At 37.9% G+C, this 12,493-nt stretch overlaps 1 protein-coding gene across 10 annotated transcripts in view; it reads left to right on the top strand.

Moving 5' to 3' along the window:
* The window catches only part of Kdm6a (lysine demethylase 6A), a 171,835-nt gene that overhangs the window by 1,792 nt on the left and 157,550 nt on the right, over positions 1 to 12,493 (top strand). The gene's annotated exons all lie outside the window — the stretch shown is intronic.

Here is a 12,493-nt window from a genome sequence, read left to right as displayed (position 1 = left end):
TGCTTATCAACCTGTAGCACATTTAGTTACCCATCCATAAGCTATTGAACAAAGGCTGGAGTCACCTTCTGTCTGCATCAGTTTGTATCTTCTGACCAAAATCTGATCGAAATGCTATTAGAAGGCTTTCTTGTTCATTAGGATGTGAAACTTGGAGTGTGTGCCATAGGCGTTGAATTTTCTAGGCATTTTCTTTTCTGCCTAAAATGTAGCTTTGCGTTTGACACTTAGCTTCATTGTTACAATTGAGAAGTTTGAAATTGCTAAAGCCTAGTATTTTTTTTCTTGAGCTTTTTTTGTTCTTGTTATCATTAAAATTTATCTATAGTTTGGTTTAACAGTCAGTTATTGCTTTAAAAAATCTGTAATTGTACTTCCTTTTTATTTAAAAGTAACTCAATATAAGGAATTTTGAATGCTAACAATAGCCAAAAAGCTTTACGGAAATTAACCTTTTCAGTAAGCTTTGACCAGTAGAGAAAACTCGAATTAAACTTGGCCTATGTAGGCATTAATTGGCTTCATTAAAATTATTGCTGGAAAAATGAACAGTGTTGGTTCAGTAATGATTTAAGCACCAGTAATTGTTAGTTTCCTGTGTTGAGTCTTTTTTTTTCTCCAATGTATTTGAAGCATTTTATTACAAAATAAAACTGGACTGCTGTGAAAATGGTCATTTAAAAAAACGAAACAAATGAGTTAATTTAAGGAGCATTTTATTTTGGAGCGAATATTACTGGTCAGGTTGGTAAAGTTCCTTGCAAAGATAATTCATTTGGGAAAGTTAGTTTAAATCCATTGCTTTGGGTTGTGAACAAATAAAGGGATTCTGTTCTTTTGTGTGAATAATGTGTAACATGCTAGTTGATGATTTCTTAAGTCTCAGGATGCATGTTCAGATAGGTTCATTGACGCTTAATATTAGATTTCATATTATACTGAATTCTAAAGTTATTATGAACTGGGTTTAATTTAAAAAATAACATTTTCAATTTTTTATGAAGTTGTGCATTACCTTTTGGACACTTGAATACAGTAACAGCTTAATAATGGGAAACTTGTGAAGCTTGATTATGGGGTTATTTGATCAACTTAGTAGTTTCTTGAGCCAAAAAATTTTTCATCACTTCCAGTTCAGCACTTGTGAAGTCCTACTTGCTTAGATCAAGACTCATCAATTTTGAGGTTAAAATAAAGCATTCTGTACTACGTGCTTGAACCTTTATGCAGTCCCTATGAACCTAACCACACCAGTGAAATATGTAATGTAAAGCTTGGCGTTATATAACATCATGCCTTCTATTTGAATTGGTTTTGAATAGAATGAACTGGAGTCTTTCTGAAGGAAATATTGAATTATTAAGCTTTTTCCTTTTTGGTTTTCCTGAAAAGCAGTTTTTTTCTGGGGTGTGTGTGTGTGTTTAATGTGGAGAGCTGTGTTGGCTTTAGAATTCATTTTTTCTCTGTTCAGTCTTAAAAACAAGATGGCTTTTTTTTTTTAAATTGGAGTGAGTTCAAGCTACTTAACTGAAGATAGATAATGGAATTGAATAATCCCCAGAATTCCTTTTTTAGATATGACTTTTGTTGTGCCACCTGATCAGTTTAGTTGGTATTTTGTGTAACTTTTCCTTTCTGACAAAAATAGTTAGGACTGCTTGCTTTAAAACATTCGTACTCCCACAGTGTATTATTAATCATATTATTACCATGTTTTAAAATTCACATTTGTAGGTTTTAGAAAATATAACTTGATCTAAAACTTTTGGTAAACAAACCATTTAATAAGTGTGTCTTATTTGCTCCTTGCTCCTAAAGTTTTCCAGGCGCGAGGCTGCTTTATCCAAACAGACACACACACACACACACACACACACACACACACATTCAGATCTCTGCCTTTTGTGTAGCTAGGATTATAGGCATGAGCCACTGGCACCTGGCTACTTTCTTAAATTTTTGATAACATTCTTGGTAATAAAGATAACAGCGTGTTTGTGTGCCTGCACAAATTAGAGCTGTAGCAAAAAGTAGACAAGCATATTATAAGTTCCGGTTTTATTTTTAATGAATAATTTTACTGTAGAATCAGTTGTAAATTGAAATGACCAGGTAACATCTGATTGCCACCTTAACATAGTTAAAAACTGCTTCAGACTGAATTTGTTGTTTAGGTGATAGAGTGGAATAAGCGAAGGCTTATTGCTTGAGTAGGCACAGAGTAAAATTTTACTTGACTTAGATTATGTAACCTTTTAGTTTTGCTTATATGGTACCAATAGTCTACATGTGTGAAATGTTTTTTGAGTTTATTTTTACTTTGAAACTCATAGTGATGCTTTCTGAGGTCTTTGAAAGTGATATTAAAGACAGATAACTGCATTATTAATATTTTTGAAATGTAGTATCTAGAGAGCTAATTCATGACTTAAAAAAAAGCCAGCAGATTTAGTATAGTGGTAGGTTCTGTGTAGTTAAGTAATGCAATTTAACTAAGGAATGCATAATTAATGGTCTTATGTATTCCTTCTTCCTTCACATGTAATTTTATCAATTTTTCATATTGATGCCTAGTTAAGCTGTGACAAATTGGAGCATAAAATATCTGAGTGTATACTAAGTTTGTAGGAATTATGAAGATAACATACATAGGTGTCACTTGCGGTGTTAAATTTTACAGTTGCCTAAAAGGGGTGTTAAGTGTAAGAATTAGTAACTTGAACATCTGTCACAGAGGAAGAGTGTGATGAATTCTGAAAATTTATAATAGAGGTCAGTTTAACGAATAAAAAGCTAGCATAACTCTTAATAAGATTGCTTCTTAGAGGTAGTGTTTCTCAGTTTAGATAGTAGCAAGTTATCTTTTAATTTTGTTGTGGAAGATATTTAAAAATCAGATTTTAGCCTGGAACCAGTAACTAACACTTTTAATCCTCCTTACTAAGGATGTTAAGATCTGATGATTGAGTTCCAAATTAGCCCAGGCAGGAAAGTAGTGAGACTCTTTATCTTCAGTTAATCACCAAAAACAAAATAAACAACACTGCCCACTCTCCAACAAAAGTGGCGCTGTGGCTCAACTGGTAGAGTGCTAGCCTTGAACAAAAAAGCCTAGGAACAATATCCAGGCCTTCAGGTCAAGCCTCAGAATTGGCACACACACAAAAAGTCAGAGTTTAGCTTTTAGCAGCTTTTCAAAGGATCTACTGTTGTGTACCTCCTTGATCTCATTTGTAGTGACAAATTTCCTTTGCTATAGGTTTTTAACTTGGAATCCTTAAGTGTTTGCTCATGGATCAGTTAAGAAATTATCTTACTACTTTGGCAGGATGCTCTTGTAGTAATTAAATAATCCTAATTTTGGAGTACAAAACATCTCTAGGGTTCTAGAAGGACAGAAGAGGATTTGAAAGTACAGATTTGAAACTAGATTTCTGGACTCCTCCTCCAAAACCACAGACATGCATTACTTTTAAAAATGATAACACCAGAATGTTTTGGTTGACTAAAGATGAGTTTGGTTATGTCTGTATAGTTGAAAGAGATGTGTTTAAAGGCATTATTACATTTGATTACATCTCAAATTAGAAAACTTCAGAACTTGTTACTGGTTCTACAGTGGGGGATAGTAGTGAATGAGGTAGAAATGTGAGGTGCTATTTCCTTGTGCTTTGTCATAGTTGTACTCACTTTTCATTTTGATTTCTAGCATGTTAAATTGCTGATTTTGCTTTTGAGACAGGTGGCCCAGCCTCTGCTTAGTAAACAGGAAGCCTTGAGTTCTAACTCCAGTGTCCTCTCCCTCCTCCCCCAACTTGAGATTCCCCAGCTAAGCCAATTTGTAGGTTGTTTGCTACTTTCTCCTACCAGTATTTTCTTTCTTGCCATCCTTTCACTCCCTTTTCCTCTTTACTCAATCTTTTGTGTACTCTGCTACAATGTTACAACTTTTGGCCATCTTTGGGTACTCTGCTACAATGTTACAAGTTTTCTGTTATTTTGTTACAAATATACTTTGGTATTCTTTTTGTAGTTTGTTTGACAGAAAGATGCCTCTGCTCAGTTCCTTCTCAAGAAAAACATTGGGCTTTTAGTATGGTTCACGGTATTATATAACACCATCTAATTCATTTTAATTTAGACCCATGGAAGATTAAAAAAAATTATTGTTCTTTTAAGGGTGATATACATGAGGGTTACAGTTACACAAGTCAGGAAAAAAGTACATTTCTCCTTTTTTTCTTTCTTTCTTCGTGTGTGTGTGTGTGTGTGTGTGTGTGTGTGTGTGTGTGTGTGTGTCCTGGGGCTTGAACTCAGGGCCTGTGCTCAGTTCATGAGCTCTTTTTGCTCAAGGCTACCTACTGTTCTACCACTTTGAGCCACACTTCGTGGTTTTCTGTTTTTTTTTTTTTTTTTGTGTGTGTGTGTTTTTTAGCAGTTAATTGAAGATAAGTCTCCTGGGGACTTTTCTGCCTGGGCTGGCTTTGAATCTTGATCCTTAAATCTCAGCTTTCTGAGTAGTAGCTAGTATTACAGGCATAACTATTAGTACCTGGCTAAGAAAGAGTATATTTCTTTTTGGGCAGTGTTACTCCTTCCCTTACTCTCTTCCAGTTTTTCCTTCTCCATATACAAGTTGTATAGTGCACTTTCAACACAGTCTGTTATACCACTGATACATTTGTTCACCCTTTGTCCTTTAATTTCTGTGCTCCCCCCTTACCCTCCCCCAAACAGAGAAATGAATAAATAGGACAAAAAGAAAATAAAAGCAACAAAGAAAAAACTTGTTTCCATTTCCTGGAATTCATTTCGATAAATATTTATTTTATATGATCAAGGCCACATAGGGAAGATATGTTATATGGAGTCATTTTTAGTTTGTAGATTTACTACATTGTGGTCATTAGATTCTCCAACTTATTAGGGAAATTTTCCATTATTATTATTGTTGTTATTATTATTTTTGCCAGTGGTGAGGCTTGAACTCTGGACCTGGGCACTGTCTCTGAGCTCTTCAGTTCAAGGCTAGGGCTCTACCACTTTGAGCCACTCGTCCACTTCTGGTTTTCTGATGGTCAGTTGTAGATAAGAGTCATGGACCGACCTGCCCAGGCTGGCTTTGAAACTCGGTCCTCAGATCTCAGCCTCCTGAGTAACTAGAATTACAGGTGTGATCCACCGATGATGCCCAGCCTTTTTGAGTGATAGCTTGATACTGTAAGTAAAGATATATGCAGGTCAGGACATGGTGGTTCATGCCTGTCATCCTGGATACTCTGGAGGCAGAAATGGGAAAATTATGGTTCTAGGACTCATGGGATAGGTGTGTGGGAGATTTAAGGAAACTCCCTCATTTAACAAGCTGGGCCTGGTACTAATCTCATCTACATAAGTGGCATAAGTAGGAGGATCTGGGTCCTAGGTGAAATATGGGACCCTCTCCGAAAAGTAACTAAAGCAAAAAGAAGGCTGAGGGTATGTCTCAAGTCATAGGGTACCAAGCACCTACTGTAAAAGTAAAAGAAAAAAGATACATGCAAAGTGTTAGGACATCTTAGCTGACAGAGCAATTATGACCTTTCAGACTTTTATGATGGAGGATTTAAACTGCACCACAGGTTTTGAAGATAGCTTAGGTAGAATGTTCCTGCCACTTACTAGATGTGTAATCCTTAGGCCAGCATCTTTCAGACACTCAGGTTGTTGCATTTTGTCTTAGGGAGAAAAAAAATGGTGAAGTGCCTGATATTGGTTTTGTTATAAAAGATGTGCAGGATAAGATAAATGAATGCTATCATCTTGGAAAAGATCATTAAACTACTCAGGAGGCTGAGATAAGAGGATTGCAGTTACAAGCCAGCCAGGACAGGAAAGTCTGTGAGAATCTTATGCCAGTTTAACCACCAAAAACATGGAAGTGGAACTCTGGCTCAAAGTGGTACAGTGCTAGCCTTGAGCAGAAAAGCTAAGGGACAGCACCCAAGCCCTGAGTTCAAGCCCCATGACAGATCAAAAAAAAAAAAAAAGGACAAGTTTGAACTAAGGTGTGATATAGGAATGGGAGATGGAAGCAACTTTGAATTCTTAAGGCTTTTGTGACGTATTAATACTTCACCTGCCCTCCAGTATCAGGTCTCAGACTCCTTTGCCAGGGAGGCTCTGTTCTAGACCTTAATTTATTCACTCTAGTCTCAATTTGAATGTATACTTGACTGCTTGTTGCCATGTTGGGTGTTTTAAAGGCACCTCAAACTGAACACTGGCAAACTGAATTTATCATTATCTTTAATGTTCATTATCATCACTACCCTTCCCAGAAACCTTGGGTTCATTCTTGACATATCTTTTTCTTAACATATAGTAAGTTGCTGTAGTGACCAGATCTTGTAATTTCCACATTTTAAATTGCAAATATGTTTGCTTTTCTCCTTCACTGCCACTGTGAAAAAAGTCATCATCCATCACAGCCAGTCCCTTCTTTTCTGTTTATTTTGTGAGAATTGTGGGTTTTTTGGGAAAGTTTCTGCTTTGGCCAGATATCTTGGCCTTGATTGATTATATTTTAGTTATATCCTATTCCTATTACACTTTAAGTAAGACATCCTGTTCCTGTTAATTAAGACATCCTGTTGCAGATTGTGAACCTGAGCCCCGCCAATCTGAACAGAGGTGCCGGGCCTGGTGTGTTAGGGATAAAACAGGAGACCTGTTCATGTGCTTGCTTGCTGGACTTTTGGTTGGTGGTACATCCTTCTTGCAGAAGTAATCCTTGCTTTGCTGAGTTCCTTTCAAGTTGGCGTCCTTATTCCTTTGTGTCACTCTAACATCCCAAGGCATATGTTACACCATCATATTAGTTGCAACAGTAGTTACTCTATATTTAACTTTGGAAATACTTTATGAAGTTTTTAAAATAGGCACACTTGCATATCATGTAAAATTGAAAAGTTATGGAAAGGATATTAGAGTGAAAGATTTTCCCCTATATTATTTCCCAGTTTAGTTCCTGTTCTCAGAGGCAGCCACTGAAATGTTTTTGGATGACTTTTCATAGTATTTCAACACATGTATAAACATATTTTGTTACATTGTTTTCCCACACAATTGAGATTATACTGTATATAGATAGTTAAAATGCTTTATTTTACAGCTTACCATAAGAAAATCTTAGTTGTTTTATGCTAAGTTGCCTTTTTTGTGTGTGTGTGCTAGTACACTGGGGCTTGAATTTAGGGCCTTGTGTTCATACTTGGTTTTTCTGCTTAGGGCTGGCATTCTGCTGTTTGAGCCATGCCTTCACCACTTCCAGCTTTATGCTTGTTAATTGGAAATAGAGTCTTCATTTGTCAGCCAGGGCTGGCTTTGAACAAGATTGGGATTTTGTATTCATTAATTCATCTAAAAACATTCAGTCCCGTTTACCTATTTGCTTTTTTATTTTTTGGCTGATTCTGGAGCTTGAACTCAGAGCTTGGGCACTATCCCACTTGAGCCACAGCTATATTTCTAGCTTTTTAGTGGTTAACTGGAGAGAAGAATGGACTTCTCTGCCCAGGCTGGCTTTGAACCAGGATCCTTGGACTTATCCTTCTTAGTAGCTAGGATTACAGATGTGAGCCACTGGTGTCTGGCATAAAAACTAAACTTGTTGGTGTGTGTGAGTGGTGTGTGTGTGTGAGAGAGAGAGTGAGAGCAGTGTTGAGGTGTGTGTGTGAGATTATTCTTTCATTAAAGTCAAAAGTTCTAAGTTAAGAAATTCAAAAGGCCATGCTTGGCACCAAAAGAAAAAAAAAAGTTTGAGAGGTAGGTTTGAAGTTTTAAGTTAGATTTAGGGTATAATACTTAGGAAGTTATACTCCTTAACTCTTAAAATTCTTAAGGAAAAGTGTTTGTTTTTTTAAATTGTTTTTAAGCAGGATGCTGGTGGCTCATGCCAGTAACCCTAGCTACTCAGGAGGCTCAGATCTGAGGATCGTGATTCAAAGCCAGACTGGGCAGAAAAGTTCTTGAGACTCTTACCTCCAATTAATCACAAAAAGCTGGAAGTGGAGCTGTGGCTCCAGTGGTTGATTACTAGTCTTGAGCAAAAGTAGCTCAGGCACAGTGCTACACCCCTAGTTCAAGCCCCAGAACTAGCACACACACTCACATTCTTTTTTTTTTTTTTTTCCAATCCTGTGGCTTGAACTCAGGGCCTGAGCACTGTGTCTGGCTTTTGCTCAAGGCTAGCACTCTACCACTTGAGCCACACCACCACTTCTGGCTTTTCCTTTATATGTGGTGCTGAGGAATCAAGCCCAGGGCTTCATGCATGCTAGACAAGCACTCTAAATTTTTTTTGAAAAGATGACCATTGGGTAAAGCGAAATAAACCTTCTGCCATGAGGTTATTTCTAATTTTTGAATTGCTGCTACTTCTGAGAGTTGTAGAGAGTATTTAGAAGTCCAAAGTGTAGCTTTTTTTTTTTTTTTTTTTTTTTTTGCCAGTCCCGGGGCTTGAACTCAGGCCCTGAACACTGTTCCTGACTTCTTTTTGCTCAAGGCTAGCACTCTACCTCTTGAGCAAGCACAGCACCACTTCTGGCTTTTTCTGGTTATGTGGTGCTATGCAATTGAACCCAGGACTTCATGCATGCTAGGCAAGTACTCTACCACTAAGCCACATTCCTAGCCCCAAAATATAACTTTGGACTTTGAAAAAACAGACTATCTGTAAAGGTTGTCTATCCCATAAATAGTCCTGCATGTATGAAATATATGAAAGAACAGCTGGAATCCTTATCAATCTGATGTATTTTTTGACTTTTTTTTTGGATATGGTTGTTATTTATAGAAGTGAGAATTACATAGCAGATTGGATATATGAATATTCTGGAAATGGGAATACTTTTTTAAATAGACTTAAAAATTTTTGTTCCCCCCTCCCTACTTTTTGGGCAGTGTTGACATTTGAACTCAGGGCAGGTTGCTCTGCTACTTCAGACACTGTCCCAGACTCTGTTACTCTGGTTTTTGTTTTGAGATGACTGTAGATTCCCACGCAATTGTAAGAAAAAAATAAATCTAGTGTACACAAGAGCATTGTCTTGCAAAAATAGTGGTATAATATCATTTGAGTGGTATAGGATTATTGAGACATTGATAGAAGATACACAGAGCAACTCATTACCAAAAAAGTGTCTTGTTGGCTTTTTAATATAGCTAGCTGTTTCTGTCCCTTCCACGCTTATTTTTAATGGTTAGAAACAACAAATCAGTTTCTGTTCTATCTAAAATATATAAGGAAGCTGACCACTGGTTTTCTCTACTTTCAGCCTTTTATTTTTTGCTCAAGGTTATTAGCACTACCACTTCAGCCACATCACCATTCTGGCCTTTTCAGTTTATGTGATATTGAGGAATGGAACCCAGAGCTTCATGCGTGCTAGGCAAGCACTCTGCCGCTAAGCCGCATTCTCAGCCCTTTCTTTTTTTTTTTTTGGTCTGTCATTCACCTATATGAATATGGTGTATACACATGCACATCTGAGGGAAGTTGGGAGGAGGGCACAGAATGAGTGGAAAGTGGGTGAAAAAAGTGTAGTAGAGGGGGCCCAACAGCTGTGATGGACATTGATGAAAGCAAACTAAGCAACTCAAGGGCAGCAGGGGCTTTTGAAGGGGAGGGAGGGAGAGGAACACATTACATTAAGCAAAAGGAAAGAAATTATATCACCTGACCTGGAAGGAATTGTTTTATTGTAAATATTCATGGAGTTAATGAGCATTGTAGACTAGAATGATGATGTCCATCATTGGGAAGGTTAAAAAATGAGGAAAGCAAGGAGAGGGGGTGGGTTCGGGGAGGGAAGGTGGAAGAAAAATGAGGAAGGGAGTAGTAACAAGTATGGCAAGAAATGTATTCACTACATTAAGTATCTAACTGTAATCTCGCTGTACATCATCTTGACAATCAAAAAAATTTCCTTTTTTCCCCCCTTTGGTCATGGGGCTTGAACTCTGGGCCTGGGCCCCTGTCCCTGAGTTCTTCAGCTCATAGCTAGAGCTCTACCACTTGAGCCACAGCGCCACTTCCAGTTTTCTGGTGGCTAATTGGAGATGAATCTCATGGACTTTCCTGCTCAGGGTTGGCTTTGAACCACCATCCTCAGATCTCATCAGCCTCCTGAATAGCTAGGATTACAGGTGTGAGCCACTGGTGCCCAACTAGGTTATGTCTTGTATCAGATATGAAGTTTGTTTCTGTGTGTTGTAGGATGTTCAGTATTCAATGTTTGTTGGAAAAGCTGTCCTTTCTGCACTGATTTGCATTTGGATCTTTGTCAAAAATTAATTGGGCGTATTTATAAGTGTTTGTTTTGGGGAGTTCTGTTTGATTTGTTCAAGTTGCTATTCTACCAGTCCCATACTATTTGATTACTATATAGCTTTATAGTAAGCCTTAATACTAAATGTGGTGATTTGATTCTTCTGTTAGCACACATTATTTGTACAATTTGTACATTGGAGGGGACTCATTCTAACATTTACACATACATGTGCAATGTATCCCTGTCAACCCCACTGTCTCTTTCATTCTCTTACTCTCCCTTAAAACAGTTTTAACAGGTTTCATTTTTGTATATGTAAGTAAAGTACATGTACCATAATCATCCTCATTCACCCTCTGTGGAGGGGTCCCCTTCACCCAACCTGTTTTTGCTTTTTAAAAAATCATTCATTCATGTCTCTTTTTTCCCTTAGGATGTATTAATTGCACTAAGTTCTGTGGTATTTTGGATGTGCATATATTACATTTGTCTCAGAATAACTATTGCTTTTCTCTTCCAATTCCTTATTGATCAACTAAATTCTATCTTGATTTGTTATTATTATTTTTTAAGTTTTTAAGCGATGCTGCATTTGAATCCTGGGCACCCTGCTTGCTTGGAAGCCACTTTTGCTTTACCCATACCTCCAGCTCACCATATTGATTTTTTGGCCAGTTGTGGGGCTTGAACACAGGACCTGAATTTTTGTGCTAAAAGGTAGTAGCACTCATCACTTTGAGCCACAGTTCCACTTTTATTTTTTAGGAGGTTCATTAAAGATCAGAATCTCATGACCTTTCTTGGCTTAGCTAGCTTTGAACCTTTGATCCTCAGATCTCAGCCTCTCCTGAGTAGCTAGGATTACAGACAATTATGAGCCACCAGCACCCAGCTGTGTGTATTAATATTTTTGAATGTTTCTTTGTGTAGATTTCCTGATGGTGGCTATAGCTATTGCAGTATTCTGTTGGTATTTTATACCACTTTGAAGTACAGACATTTGCTTCCATTTAGATTCTTCTGCCTTCTGTATTTTAAAAATATCTGTCTGTATATATCCTAGGGTTTGAACTAACCTGAGCACCATCCCTGAGGTGTTTTTTTTTGTGTGTGTGTGTGCTCAAGGCCAGTGCTCTATCACTTGAGTCACAGCTCTGCTGCTGGCTGTTTTTGATAGTTTATTGGAGATAAGAGTCCCACAAACTTTTTTTTTTTTTTTTTGCCAGTCCTAGAGCTTGAACTCAGGGCCTGAGCACTGTCCTTGGCTTCTTTTTGCTCAAGGCTAGCACTCTGCCACTTGAGCCACAGCGCCACTTCTGGCCTTTTCTATATATGTGGTGCTGAGGAATTGAATCCAGGGCTTCGTGTATAGGAGGCAAGCACTCTTGCCACTAGGCCATATTCCCAGCCCCCCACAAATTTTTGACTGGCTTTGATCTGCAGTCCTCAGATCTCAGCCTCTTGAGTAGCTAGGATTACAGGTGGGCACAACTAAGTATAATCTTCTTTAATATTTCTGTACATATATAGAATACTACATTTTGCTCCAACTAGTGAATATGGTTGAATAAATTCATGAATAGAGCCTTATGACATTGCCCTTATTCCAACCTGTTCTAATCATTCCTTTCTGATATTTTATCCTTTTTTTTGGGCCATCTTGTTTGTCCAGTCTCGCACTGTCCTTGATCTTCTTTTGCTCAAAGCTAGCACTCTACCACCTGAGCCACAGTGCCACTTCTGGCTTTTTTTGTTTATGTGATACTACGGAATCAAACCCAGGGCTTCATGCATGCTGGGCAAGCACTCTACCACTAAGCCATATTTCCAGCCCCCAGTCTTGGGTCTTGGACTCAGAGCCTGGATGTTATCCCTGAGCCTCTTTGTGCTAAAGGCTAGTGCTCTAGCACTTGAGCCACAGTGCCACTTCCAACTTTTTCTGAGTATTTTATTGGAAATAAGAGAGTCTCATAGACTTTCCTGCCTGAGCTGGCTTTGAACTGCAGCCCTTAAATCTCAACCTCTTAAGTACCTAGGAATACAGGTGTGGGCCACTGGCTCCTTTTTGTTTAGCTATCTCCTTTAATCATTTATTCAGGGTAGGTTTGCTAGCCACAAATTTCAGGATTTTTCTTTGTCTTTATTTGCCTATTCTGAAGTGTGTTAATTCACAGTGCATT

Source organism: Perognathus longimembris, chromosome 28 (assembly GCF_023159225.1).
Source record: "Perognathus longimembris pacificus isolate PPM17 chromosome 28, ASM2315922v1, whole genome shotgun sequence".
Taxonomy (NCBI): domain Eukaryota; kingdom Metazoa; phylum Chordata; class Mammalia; order Rodentia; family Heteromyidae; genus Perognathus; species Perognathus longimembris.
This window is presented reverse-complemented; position numbering and strand designations above follow the sequence as displayed.